The sequence below is a fragment of the Gordionus sp. m RMFG-2023 genome, chromosome 1 (genome assembly GCF_954871325.1).
Source record: "Gordionus sp. m RMFG-2023 chromosome 1, tfGorSpeb1-WG-v2, whole genome shotgun sequence".
NCBI lineage: Eukaryota > Metazoa > Nematomorpha > Gordioida > Chordodea > Parachordodidae > Gordionus > Gordionus sp. m RMFG-2023.
Genome location: NC_088775.1, coordinates 69,330,309 through 69,343,471, shown reverse-complemented (window position 1 = coordinate 69,343,471; position 13,163 = coordinate 69,330,309).

Genomic DNA, 13,163 nt, shown 5'->3' with positions numbered 1-13,163 from the left:
TTCAATTAAGAGACTAGAACCAAGTGGGATCTATTGAAGCCTACGTCTATTATTAATGACGATATTAAAACTAAGACCATTATTTCTCCGAATAGGATCATTAACTCAGGGGATAAAGTGTGGTTCAAAGTATTTGGCGAAAACAAATGGGATAAAGGTACTATCAAACGAAAGTATAGCGAACTTTTATATGAAGTGGACACAGGTAACCGCATCATAAGACGGCATCTGAATCAAATAAAAAAATATCATATGACACGACCATTAATGATCACATTCAGGAGGATTTCTTCAAGGGAAAGGATGTTGTCAGTACTTCAACACCGAGTCTTATTCGAATATCGCCAAGACCGGTTCGAGCATCAAAAAACCCGAGAGGTTTAAAGATTTTATCATGTCCATAGATGAGACATGTATAAGTTCTCAGTACATAAAACACTTGGAAAAGTACTTAATAAATACTACATTCTACTAAAAAATATATTCAAACGACAAACTAAAATATAAAAATAAATACAAAATATAAAAATAAAAATAAATTAAATAACTAAAACGTAAAAATAAAAAAAAAGATGAAAACGCTAAAAATATTATATAATAATCTAGTTGATTTATCATCCTTTTATTATTTTAACATATCAATTCTCTAATTACTCATACATTCCAACATCCTATTTAATAATAATAATTTTACAACTGGTGATAATAACAATCTTGTAAAATTGATAATGATAACGACGGAGATTGACGACAAGCCTACGTACTCGAATCGATATTAACAAACCAACGTGATAGAATCAAGCCAACGATTATAATGACTTATGAATGACTTGAACAATTAAAATGAACAACCATTTGAACGACAAATTTTCTATGACAGCTCATATGGATTATGGGAAGGCTTTTCAGAAGAAGGGGAATGTTAATTGAGATTAATTTTTTTTATATGAATCTTAAATTCGTTTAACTTAAATTGCTATTATTTGAACATAACCTATTAAATATGTTAGCCTGTAACCTTGTTTTTCGTTTAAAATTGTTTTTTTATAATACATATATATATATACCTTATTTTATATTTAATATCAATAACGGTAAATTTATCACCACCTTGGATTTTTTCTAACAAATCGTCTAAGGTAGGAATAACATGCGGGTCTTACAATAAACACATATTAAGCGTAACTTTGAAATCAGAGCTAATTTGAATATAGCCATTACTCTTGCGTACATTTACGGTTGACGTTGACCACTGTACCCTAGTTATAGTCGAATCAATCTTTTCGATAATTTCAGCAGCCACTTCTAATTTCATTTAAAATTACTTTGCGAAGTGGAAATGGTATACTACGAGCTGAAAATGATCTTGGTATAGAGGTATCCTTTAAATGTATTCGCACCGCAAAATCACGTATATGTCCCATTTTATCATTAAAAATTTCTTGCTATTTAATAACCAAATCTAGAAATCTAGAATCTAATGTTATACATCTTTGTCAATAGTGTTGACCGAATTGTGCACTTGTTTAATTATTGTTGTAATTGTGGTAACATGCAAATTTACTAGATTAAGAAAAACACCCGACAGGCAAATTACTTTTAAACAAAATTACGAAGCCGAAAGATATTCAAATCTACTCAAGAAAAAAGAATTAAATCACGGTACAAATTGAGACTATGCAAATGTTGATTAAAGAAAAAGGATATATAATGGAGAAATTATGAGGCGAAAAATGATGATTAAATTATTATTTTTAACTTAAATTTACTTTTAATTTTCTTTTTTTATATTAATTTTAATTTTTCTTTTATTTTGATTAAGTTTTTTCACTTTGTATTTAATTATATTTATTATTATTTAATAAAGGATTCAACTATAATTTTAGTAAATATTTCTTTTTATATTTAGGTTTTGATTTCCAATGTCAAATCTCGCTTTCTTGACAGTGGTGTTGGAGAGAGGAGGCGACAGGGCAATTAGAACTTTTCAGTCTAATGCAAATCAATATATACGGTGGGACAAGTGTCAAACTGTATTCTAATACAAAAAAAAAATCCAGAAGAACGTAAGAAAAATATATAAATAAAAGTGAAAAAGAAAAATTATTTTGATAAGATTATGTTTATGTAGAATATTAAATCTAAAATTAAAAACAAAGAATTATAAAGGTAGCATTCATAGTAGATAAGATATAAAGAAGTTGTGTTTAGTTATTTAAAGGTGATAATTAGGAATTTATATTTAGAAGTTACTGGTAAACTAAAAACCATTTGAATTTTGAAACTTAGACTGATATTTTAGATTTTAGAATTATTATTAATTGATCACTAGAAATAACTATGACAAAGAAAAAGAAACATAAATTGCGAAAGTTAATATTAAACTAATAGTTTGCTAAGATATAATAATTTAAAAATTCGGCGAATAAGATTAGAATATAAATTTATTGTTAGGAAATAGTTGATGTTGTAATTAAATTCTTATTGAAGATTTACGTTTAACTTTTATTTTAAGGGCTGCGAGAGATAAAACAGCCTCAAGGATTAATGTGAATGTAGTATATTAGGTTGTAGATTAACCAAAAATTTTCATAAAGAGAAACGGCTTTCGTCATTAGAAAATTTATGCCGCAATCGAGCTCAATTAGAGATCGGATTTTTATTTTTTTGAATCATAAATAAGATTTGAGATCAATTATGCAACATTATTCTAATAATAGCAGAAAGAAAAACATGCTTTAGAAATATATATCCTTGTTTTTCAACAACATGTGTTGAAAACTTTAATGATTAGATTTCATTTATTGTTCAAAAACGTGGGTGTGAAAACCATAATGATAGAGTACAGTGGTTGTTCAACAAAGTAGGTGTGAAAACCATGATGTTAGAGTTCAGTGGTTGTTCAAGAAACATATATATGAAAAATATAATGATTAGACTTCATTAGTTTTTCAACAACGTGTGCGCGAAAAGAGATTATATATTTCAGCAGTTTTTTATCAAAGGATATAAACAATATAGAGAAGAAAATAAATAAAAGACTTGAGCGCCAAATAAAGTAGGAGGAAATTAAGTTGCAATTTTTGTTTTTAAAAAAAAGAAGATATATTTATATTTTGGAAAAATATTTAGAATTTTTTTTTAGACTCAAGACTATCAAGAGAAATTTAGATTTAAAGGACTACTACCGCAAATGACTCAATAAAGATATGGGTCTGAACTTCATTGATGGTAAAGGGGTTGTAGAATTTAATATAAATATATAATTATTTGGCATATTTTGACTATATTATGATTTTAAGATCTAATTTAGAGCAAAAAGTGAGCAAATATTTCGAAGTTAAGAAATTGATTATGTAAGGAAGAATTAGATTAGAGGTGATAACCTTAAGAAGGAGTGAGATATATTCTAGGTAGTTCAAATTTAAGAATAAATGTGTAAGAAAAAGGGATAAATTATTTCAGAAGTTATAAAGGGTTAAATAGATTATTTTAGGTCGAAGTAGATTAGATGCGATCTGAAACGGTGAGACCAAGATCAAGTGAGAATAAAGACAAAGTCGATATCTAGGAACTGTCGTAAGATCTATACGGTTACAAGAATTAGATGCCTAGAACTTCAAAGACGAGCGACTAGATAGAACAAAGGGTCAAGACGTTCGAGCTGCAATCGTTAATCGCTGACCAATATAGCCAAGTGTCGACGGAAACTTTAGTCTAAGATACGAAAGTTGATGATCATAGAGACAGAAATTCGTGGAAACAATCGTTACTCGCAGACAAATTATCGTCAGTCGTTTACCGTCATTAGTTACCAGAAACCGTTAGAAACAAGCAAAGACTAGGATAATTTGGGATTAAAACGAAATATAATTAAAAGAGCTAGAAGAATGTATCGGGAATCATGATAACAGAAGTATCGAGTTCGTCGACGGCCTATAGAGATCAAAAGATAATCGTTTACAAGGGGTTGACAAGAAACAGAAGGAATCAAGAATTTCAGATTGTAATCGGATACAAACAGTCCTTAGAAGTGAAGAATATTAGACAATAGACCGCCGTCGTTAGAAACACATTAAAGATTAAGACAAATAGATTCGGTGGAGAAACAAGATCAGTAAAGTCAAAATCGGAAGAAAGGAGATCATTCGCAGAATGGTGGGACTAATCTAAGTGGAAAGGTGTTGTAATTGTGGTAACATGCAAATTTACTAGATTAAGAAAAACGCCCGACAGGCAAATTATTTTAAACAAAATTACGAAGCCGAAAGATATTCAAATCTACTCAAGAAAAAAGAATTAAATCTCGGTACAAATTGAGACTATACAAATGTTGATTAAAGAAAAAGGATATATAATGGAGAAATTATAATGCGCGGAAGGATGATTAAATTATTATTTTTAACTTAAATTTACTTTTAATTTTCTGTTTTTATATTAATTTTAATTTTTCTTTATTTTGATTATGTTTTTTCACTTTGTATTTAATTATATTTATTATTATTTAATAAAGGATTCAACTATAATTGTAGTATATATTTCTTTTTATATTTAGGTTTTGATTTCCAATGTCAAATCTCGCTTTCTTGACAGTCAGTGTTGAATTTCGAAGTTTTTGGTATAATTGGTAAGATAAATATATTCAATATAAATATAATAATATCTTTTAAGGATATAACTTTTAAAGATATAACTTTATTATTACCAAATACAAATTATGTAAAAAAAAGAATTCAAAATAAAATGAATCAATATAATTCACAAAATACGGGTTTATATATGTTAATAAAAAAAATTAATATTCAAAAAAAAATTTTATATGCAAAATTAAAATAAACAATAGTATTCTCCGTACATTCAAGTTCGTTAAAGAATAATGGGTTTTTATATGTTAATAACAAAAATTAATATTCAAAAAAACATTTTATATGCAAAATTTAAAATAAACAATCATATTCTCCGTACATTCAAGTTCGTTAAGGATAACTTTTATATTCATCTCTCATTTTAATATTCAAATAATACAATAAAAAAAACTCTTTTTTTTCATAACTTTAACAATAACCTGGTTAGGCATTAATGCTAAAATCCATGGTAATCCGAAGAGAGGAACCCCAGTTGTATTCATTTTTACCACGAATAGGGTCTTGTTCGTGATCCAATCTTAAAATTAACTTAAGCCATGCCCTTAACGTCTAACGGATGGTCACCTTATGCAGACAATGGACTGGTTAGCCTAATATTTGGTCGTCCAATACTTTTCCTTATATCAACATCGATTAATGACGCCTGTGCACCGTGTTAAAATCAAATTTAACATTAATCCATTTATCTCTCGTTAGTTCTTGCTCGATTTTCTCAATTTTGTTGAATCTTCCATATATTATGAATAGAATCACTTGATGATACTCTTATATAATTTAAATTCTTTGATTTATAACAAACTGCAAAATAACCAATTCTTTTACATTTGTTACATGCCGCATTTGTAGCTGGACAAAACCCACATTTATGATATTTAAGTTTAATATTATCTTTATCGTGGGTATTATTCCCTTTATCAATTGTATAATTATACTTGGCTTTATTATAGCCTTTATCAAAAGTATTCGTATATTATTATTATCATTTCCTTTGCTATTATCATTTATTTTATTAAAAACCGGCATATTTTTCTTGCCATTGTCTGCTCGCTCAGAAGCGATTGCCAGATCAAGAATAGGAAAGTCAATACAATATTATCTATATCAAGGCCATCACGATTTAGAGCCCTACGATCTCTTTCCAATCGTATTTCTATGCCAACCATAAACTGATCACGTAAACGCTCGTCAATATCATTAAGATAGTGACAACGCTTGCCAATTGTTCTAATTTTATCTGCAAATATGGTTTCAGTGTTCTCCGTAGTCTAACGAAATCAAATCTAAAAGAAAAAGTTGTTGACGTCGGTTTAAATAATTTTATATTGACTTAATGTCCTTAAAAAATAAAGTTTCAATCGAATCAGGATAACAAGAACGGTTCACCAACTCAATATTCTTATTGCCAAAAAAATGTTGAAATATTTTTATATTGATATTCAGTAGAGCTTACGTTTTTTAACCGAAAACTGGTGTCCCATTGAGAAAAATATACATCGAACTTTCGCCATCGAAATTATCAAATTTAATCGTAGATAAATCCCCGATTTTCTTTTATCCGCTAAATTTTCTGAATCTACATTTAAGGAATTCCTTTCTCATTTAAGAAATCCCTCACCTGTCGCCATTTTAATAACGACTAATTATTAGCTATTTAGAAAATTACTATGGATTAAAATATATCATTTTATTATTTTTAAAATTATCATATCAATTTTTTTATTTTTTTAATTAGAATGTTCTATTCAATATATATATATATTACATTTAAATAATAAATACAATTTATTACACATATTCTATCTCCAATTTTTAAAATATAACGAAGAGCTTCTGTAACCGTTATATTTGTTTGTGAACTTAAAATAATGTTTATTTCTGGCCAGTTTTAAAACATTATATTTCAATTATTTTAAACAAAAATTATTTATTAATATAAAGATATATTAAATGTTAAAATGGAATGTCTGAGTGTATTGATTAACAGAAAAGGTAAATAGAACTGAAAGAGGATTTCTTTATTTTTAAATCTTTCCATTGCGGAATTTAGCTATATAACGTTTTTTTATTTTCTTAAACAATGACACTCATTGAAAAAATTAAAGTATAGGAATATAATGATAGTATCTTGGTAAAACGTGTTTTGTATGATAATTGTGTAAAACACTTATTTAAAGTTTTATTTAAAAAGATTATCACTTTTTTTTATTATAACTTCATACATTAAATTAATTTATACAAAATTAAACCTATAAAAATGATTTTTTAAAAAAATTTGCATAGTAGTCTATTAGAGAAATTGAAAGAATCCTATTTCTCGATCCATCATTTGAAATCAATATACAGCATAGGCGTTGCCAGAATTTTCCTAAGGGGAGGGGGAATTAAAAAGTTTCAGGGGGCTTCGCCCCCAGATCTCATTTGGGGCGGGCCTTCGGCCCCCTTTTGCCCGGCCTTCGGCCGGGTTACCTTAGTCTATATATAGTTATAAAATATTTTTACATTATAGGAGGTTTTTTAAATAAAAAAAATAAGCCTGGAACAAATATGAAATATATTTTTATTAGATATAAAATTAATAAATTACTTATATATACATTAATATAAAAGCATGGTAATAATTTATTCCAAACAAGTATAAGAAATTTCTTTATAAAAAGTAAGTAGAAATATAGTTTCTATTATATAGAATTGGTTAGAAAATACTAGGTAAAATTCCACTTTTACAGACATATTTGACAGTTAGAGAATATACTACAGTTAGTATTTTAACAAATTTACTAATCAGTGCTCTCGATAATAAATATAGTAATAATTTGCATTCTAATATTTAACGCCATCTATTTATTTTAAATAATAATATTAAAAAGAATCTTCATATTATTCATCCCACAATGTCTTTGAAAGATATTTTCTGATGTCCTTATCAATATTTTATAGTTTCCTGAAAAAAATATATAATTCCCTATATTGGTAAAAATTATTTGATTGTGATATGATAATTGATAAAATTAGATATGTAAATCTACGACATATAATATTCCACTGTTATTGTGATTTAATTTTTTTATTTGATTTAATTTTATCAATAGTTTTATAATTATATTTTACTTTTATTAAAATAAATAAATTACAATTACTCACTTTATAAAAAACTATATTTGATATATTATATTTAGTAATTTTATATATCTTTTATTAATCATTATAATACATTTCACTTTTGTCTTAAGACTTATCTTTGACTTATATTCCATTTCTTAAAAACCATTTTTGGTTCACTTTTTTTATATATAAATGCTTGTATCCAAAAATGTATAAATTATGATGAATAGTTTTATAAAAAAATATCAACTTTTACATTCTTTCTTTCAAATTATTGTTTGAGATTATGCATACATTTTTGGGAGTCAGGGAGTGGGGGGGGGGAAGACTAAGAGGAATATTTTTTATTAGCTTAAAATTAAAATGATATTCACAAAAAGTGATAAATTTCTGAAGGGGGGAGAAATTTCCCCTTCCTGGCTACGCCTATGATATACAGAATAATTATTTAATAATATAAATGTTTATTTATCAAATTTACCATCCCTTATTCCCCTTATTTTGATTTGAGAATTTTATTAAAAGACTAAACATAAGACGAAAATAATGTTTTATTTAAAAAATTATTCCTTTATTGAATGGTAATCTTTAATTTTTATTAAATCATACAATAAAACATTAATAAATTTGCTTGGATTTCTTATTATACTGCTTTTCATTTTAGATTTTACAAATTTTCATTTATTGTTATTTTTAATCATGTAACGAATAGCTTATTTGTAACTATTACATGTTCTAAATAAAAGTATCATAACCGTTAGCTTTTATTAAAGTGACGATGGTAACTTATCCGTTATACTTCCTAACGGTAACCGTTTACTTTTAAGTAACCTGTCCAACTCTCGTTATGATTAGAGATCTATAAAAATAGGCCCGACCCGTACCTGGCCCGTTCGGGGCGGATTCGGGCCTATTTTTTTTAAAAAAAATCGGGTTCGGGCTGGGCCGGGATTAAAATTTTTAAAAAAAAATTTGATTATTTTTAATATATCTAAATTTATCAATTTTATGTTGAATTTTTAAAGTAAAATAAAAATTTTTGATTTTATTTATAGAAACTAGACGCCAAATAACATATATCATTTATTTTGAGTAATTATAAAAAGTAATTTTTATATTTAAATAAATTGGGGCCGGTAAATTTTTTTAAAAATTTTGGGTTCGGGCCGGGCCGTCAAAACTTTTTAATAAATATTTTAATTCGAGTCGTTAGTCGAATTAGTCGACTCACTGAAGTCGTGAACTCGAGTCGTGAACTCGAGTCGAGAACTCAAGTCGTGAACACAAGTCGTGAACTTAAGTCGACTCAAGTCGTGAACTCAAGTCGACTCGAATCGTGAACTCCAGTCAACTAAAGTCATAAACTCAAGTCGACTTGAGTCGAGAAAATGAGTTTTCCACTTGAGTCGCGAACTTAAGTCGACTAGAGGACGAATATTTCGAATAGGTTTTGTATAATATTATTTTTGTTACAATTAATTTGGGGTTTTCATGCAAAAATTTTAAGCAAAATTTGAATAGATAAGAATTTAAATTCTTCTTTTTTAATTAATTTTTTTGTGAATTATTAATCTTTTAGTTGAAATCTTTTATATGTTTATTTTTATCATTTTTGTAAAATTATTTATTTTTTTAGTATATTAAAAGTACTATAGTTTAAATAATTTATTTTTAAATATTTATATTAAATTTTTATATGTTATTTTACATGATCGTCTTATAATATTTCAATGTGACAATTGTCATGTTATTTTTTAACATTTTTGAAATTTTTGGCACAAAAGGGAAAAAATATAATTTATATTATAAATATGTTAAATTATAAATTCAATGATGATGTTCCATTGTAAAAATGACAAATATCATAATCTGTATTTTAAAACGTATTAGTTTATTTTTGACGCTAATGGGTAAAAATATAGATTGTAAATATGTTAAATTAAAATTTCAGTGAAAATTTCCCCTAGATAAGTGACAATTGTCATAATCGTTATATTTAAAGTTTTTTGAAATTTTTTAACGCAAATAAGTAAAAATATAGGCTGTTAATACGTTTAATTTAAAATTCAGTGAAAATGTACCATAGATATGTGACAATTGTCATAATCGTTATTCTTAAGGTTTTTTGAATTTTTTTAAAGCAAATGGGTAAAAATATATATTGTAAACATGTTAAATTAAAATTTCAGTGAAGATATACCATGGAAAAGTGGCAATTGTCATAATCGTTATTTTTGATATTGTAAATATGTTAAATTAAAATTTTTAGTAAAGATGTACCATAGAAAAGTGACAATTGTCATAATCGTTATTTTTGAACTTTTTTGAATATTTTTAAAGCAAATGGGTAAAATAATATATTGTAAACATGTTAAATTAAAATTTCAGCGAAGATGTACCATAGAAAAGTGACAATTGTCATAATCGTTATTTCTAAAGTTTTTTGAATTTTTTTGACGCAAATAGGTAAAAATATATATTGTAAATATGTTAAATTAAAATTTCAGCGAAGATATATATATCATAGAAAACTGACAATTCTCATAATCGTTATTTTTGAACTTTTTTGAATTTTTTTAAAGTAAATCGGTAAAAATATATATTGTAAACATGTTAAATTAATATATCAGTGAAGATGTACCATAGAAAGTGACAATTGTCATAATCGTTATTTATAAACTTTTTTGAATTTTAAAGTAAATAGGTAAAATTATATATTGCAAATATGTTAAATTAAAATTTAAGTAAAGATGTATCATAGAAAAGTGACAATTGTCATATCATAATCGTTTTTTTTTGAATTTTTGGACGTAAATAGGTAAAAATATAGAATGTAAATAAAATTAAAATTTCAGTGAAGGTACACTAGATAAGTGACAATTGTCATAATCGTTATTTCTAAAGTTTTTTGAAATTTTTTGACGCACATAGGTAAAAATATAGATGTAAATACGTTTAATTAAAAACTCAGTGAAGATGTACCATAGATTATAATCTTCATTTTTAAAGTTTTTTGAATATTTTGACGGAAATAAATAAAAATATATAGTGTAAATATGTTAAATGGATATTTCAGTGAAGATGTACCTTAGATAAGTGACGATTATCATAAACGTTATTTCTAAAGTTGTTTGAAATTTTTTGACGCAAATAGGTAAAAATATATACTGTAAATATGTTAAATTAAAATATCAGTAAAAATTACTAGACATTCTATAATTATTTTAAGATTTAGAATTCTATAAACATGATTTATCCCCAAAAACCGGGGAATTTTGGTATTTTATTACTCCGTCATCGGGAAAGAAATAAATATATAAAATTACTATGATAATATCTAATCCTAATATAGAAATTATTTTTTTTGTCTATTTTCATCAGACAATCTTGTTTAAATTGCGGCTAAATATTATACAACCTAGATTATTTTCTGCTAATACATTTTATACCTTATTTTTATATTTATTTCTTCATAAACGTATTAAATATAGCTAATAAAATTTTTATAAGTTATTTAGAACTCAAAAACTTTTTTCTTACTAAAAATTAAAATATTATAATAAATTTCAGAAATTTAAAGAAGATTATTATTTAACTTAATAAATTCCTGTTATCCTATAATATTTAGTCTGAAATGTAATTTTCAAGAATTCTATTTTTATGAATATATTTTGTAAAGTAAAAATAATAAATTATTGAAATATTTCTGACAAGAATTACAAATATGATTATTATATTTACTAACCACTAACGAATAAAATTATAACTATCAATTATATAATTAATTTTTCATCGCATATATATTCATTATTGATATATGCAAAAATAAAAAAAAATTCATTTTATTAATATTCTACTATAAATAATAAAATATAATTATAAAATTTATAAAGAGTTATAAATTTGCAACTTAAACATTTTAAAAAAATTATAGAAATAATAAATATATCCACTCCACACATGTCATTAATTACCTTTTTCCTGGCATCTACACATAGACACCATCTGAGTTTATTGGGGGGGGGGGGGGGGGGGGTTAATCTAACATGGTCGCTATATAATTGCTGAATGTACTCATGTAGTTTTTATATGTTGCACATTTTATCAACATTTTTTACTTGCCGCATTTTTAATATCACTATCATGATGCTTTTTGGAAGCCTCGTCTAAAATTTACTTCATCTTTGCCATAAATAAAACTCCGGTTCCAATCCAAAGTTATTTTATGGAATGCAATGTTTTTATATCTCAAAAAAGTTCAAAATTGTATATTCATTGAATATTATATAGACTTAAAATAAAAGGTTATTTATTTCATATAAAATAATCAAAAGAAAACACAAACCAGCTAGGCGCGGGTAGGTCTATAAGTCGAAAGGCTGCATGATACGAAAGGCTAAAAAATAATATTGAAAATAAAAATAACAAAGAAAATGATTAATGTGTAATTTGATTGATTTATTGCTTTTTTTACGAGAAAAATATTATAATAACATTACATTATAATATATTTAAAAAATGGAAATTTTAAGATCTTTTCAATTTTTTTATTAATTCTTTGAAATAAATTGCGGTTTTAATTTTATTAATTTTTAATTTATATTTTTAATTAAATTATATTTATTTATTTAAAAAAAATGGAATATAATATATTAAAAAAATGGAAATTTTAAGATCTTTTCAATTTTTTTATTAATTCTTTGAAATAAATTGCGGTTTTAATTTTATTTAATTTTTAATTTATATTTTTAATTAAATTATATTTATTTATTTAAAAAAAAGGAATATAAAATATTAAAAAAATGTAAATTTTAAGATCTTTTCAATTTTTTTATTAATTCTTTGAAATAAATTGCGGTTTTAATTTTATTAATTTTTAATTTATATTTTTAATTAAATTATATTTGGTTATTTTAAAAAAATGGATTATAATATTTCAATTTTTTTATTAATTCTTTGAAATAAATTGCGATTTTAATTTTATTTAATTTCATTAATTTTTAATTTATATTTTTAATTAAATTATATTTGGTTATTTAAAAATAATGGAATTTTTAAAATTATATGTATATTCTATTTAAGTTTTTTTTCAAAACTAAATTGATAGTAAGTATAACGATATTGTGAGTACTGGATTAGGGAAAAGGCTAACATCTTAAACGTAATTTTAAGTATCTTTATATCATTCTACTCAGAATTAAATTTCCTATCCAATTATGCTTAGATGTATTTTTTTACGTTACCGGTTCAAAAAATAATATTTTTGTCGCGAAAATGTTCGAAGGGAAAAGGCTAACATCTTAAGTGTAATTTTATAAACTTTTATATCATTGAACTCAGAATTAAATTTCCTATTGAAATATGCTTTGATGTATTTTTTACGTTATCGGTTCAAAAAATAATTTTTTTGTGGTA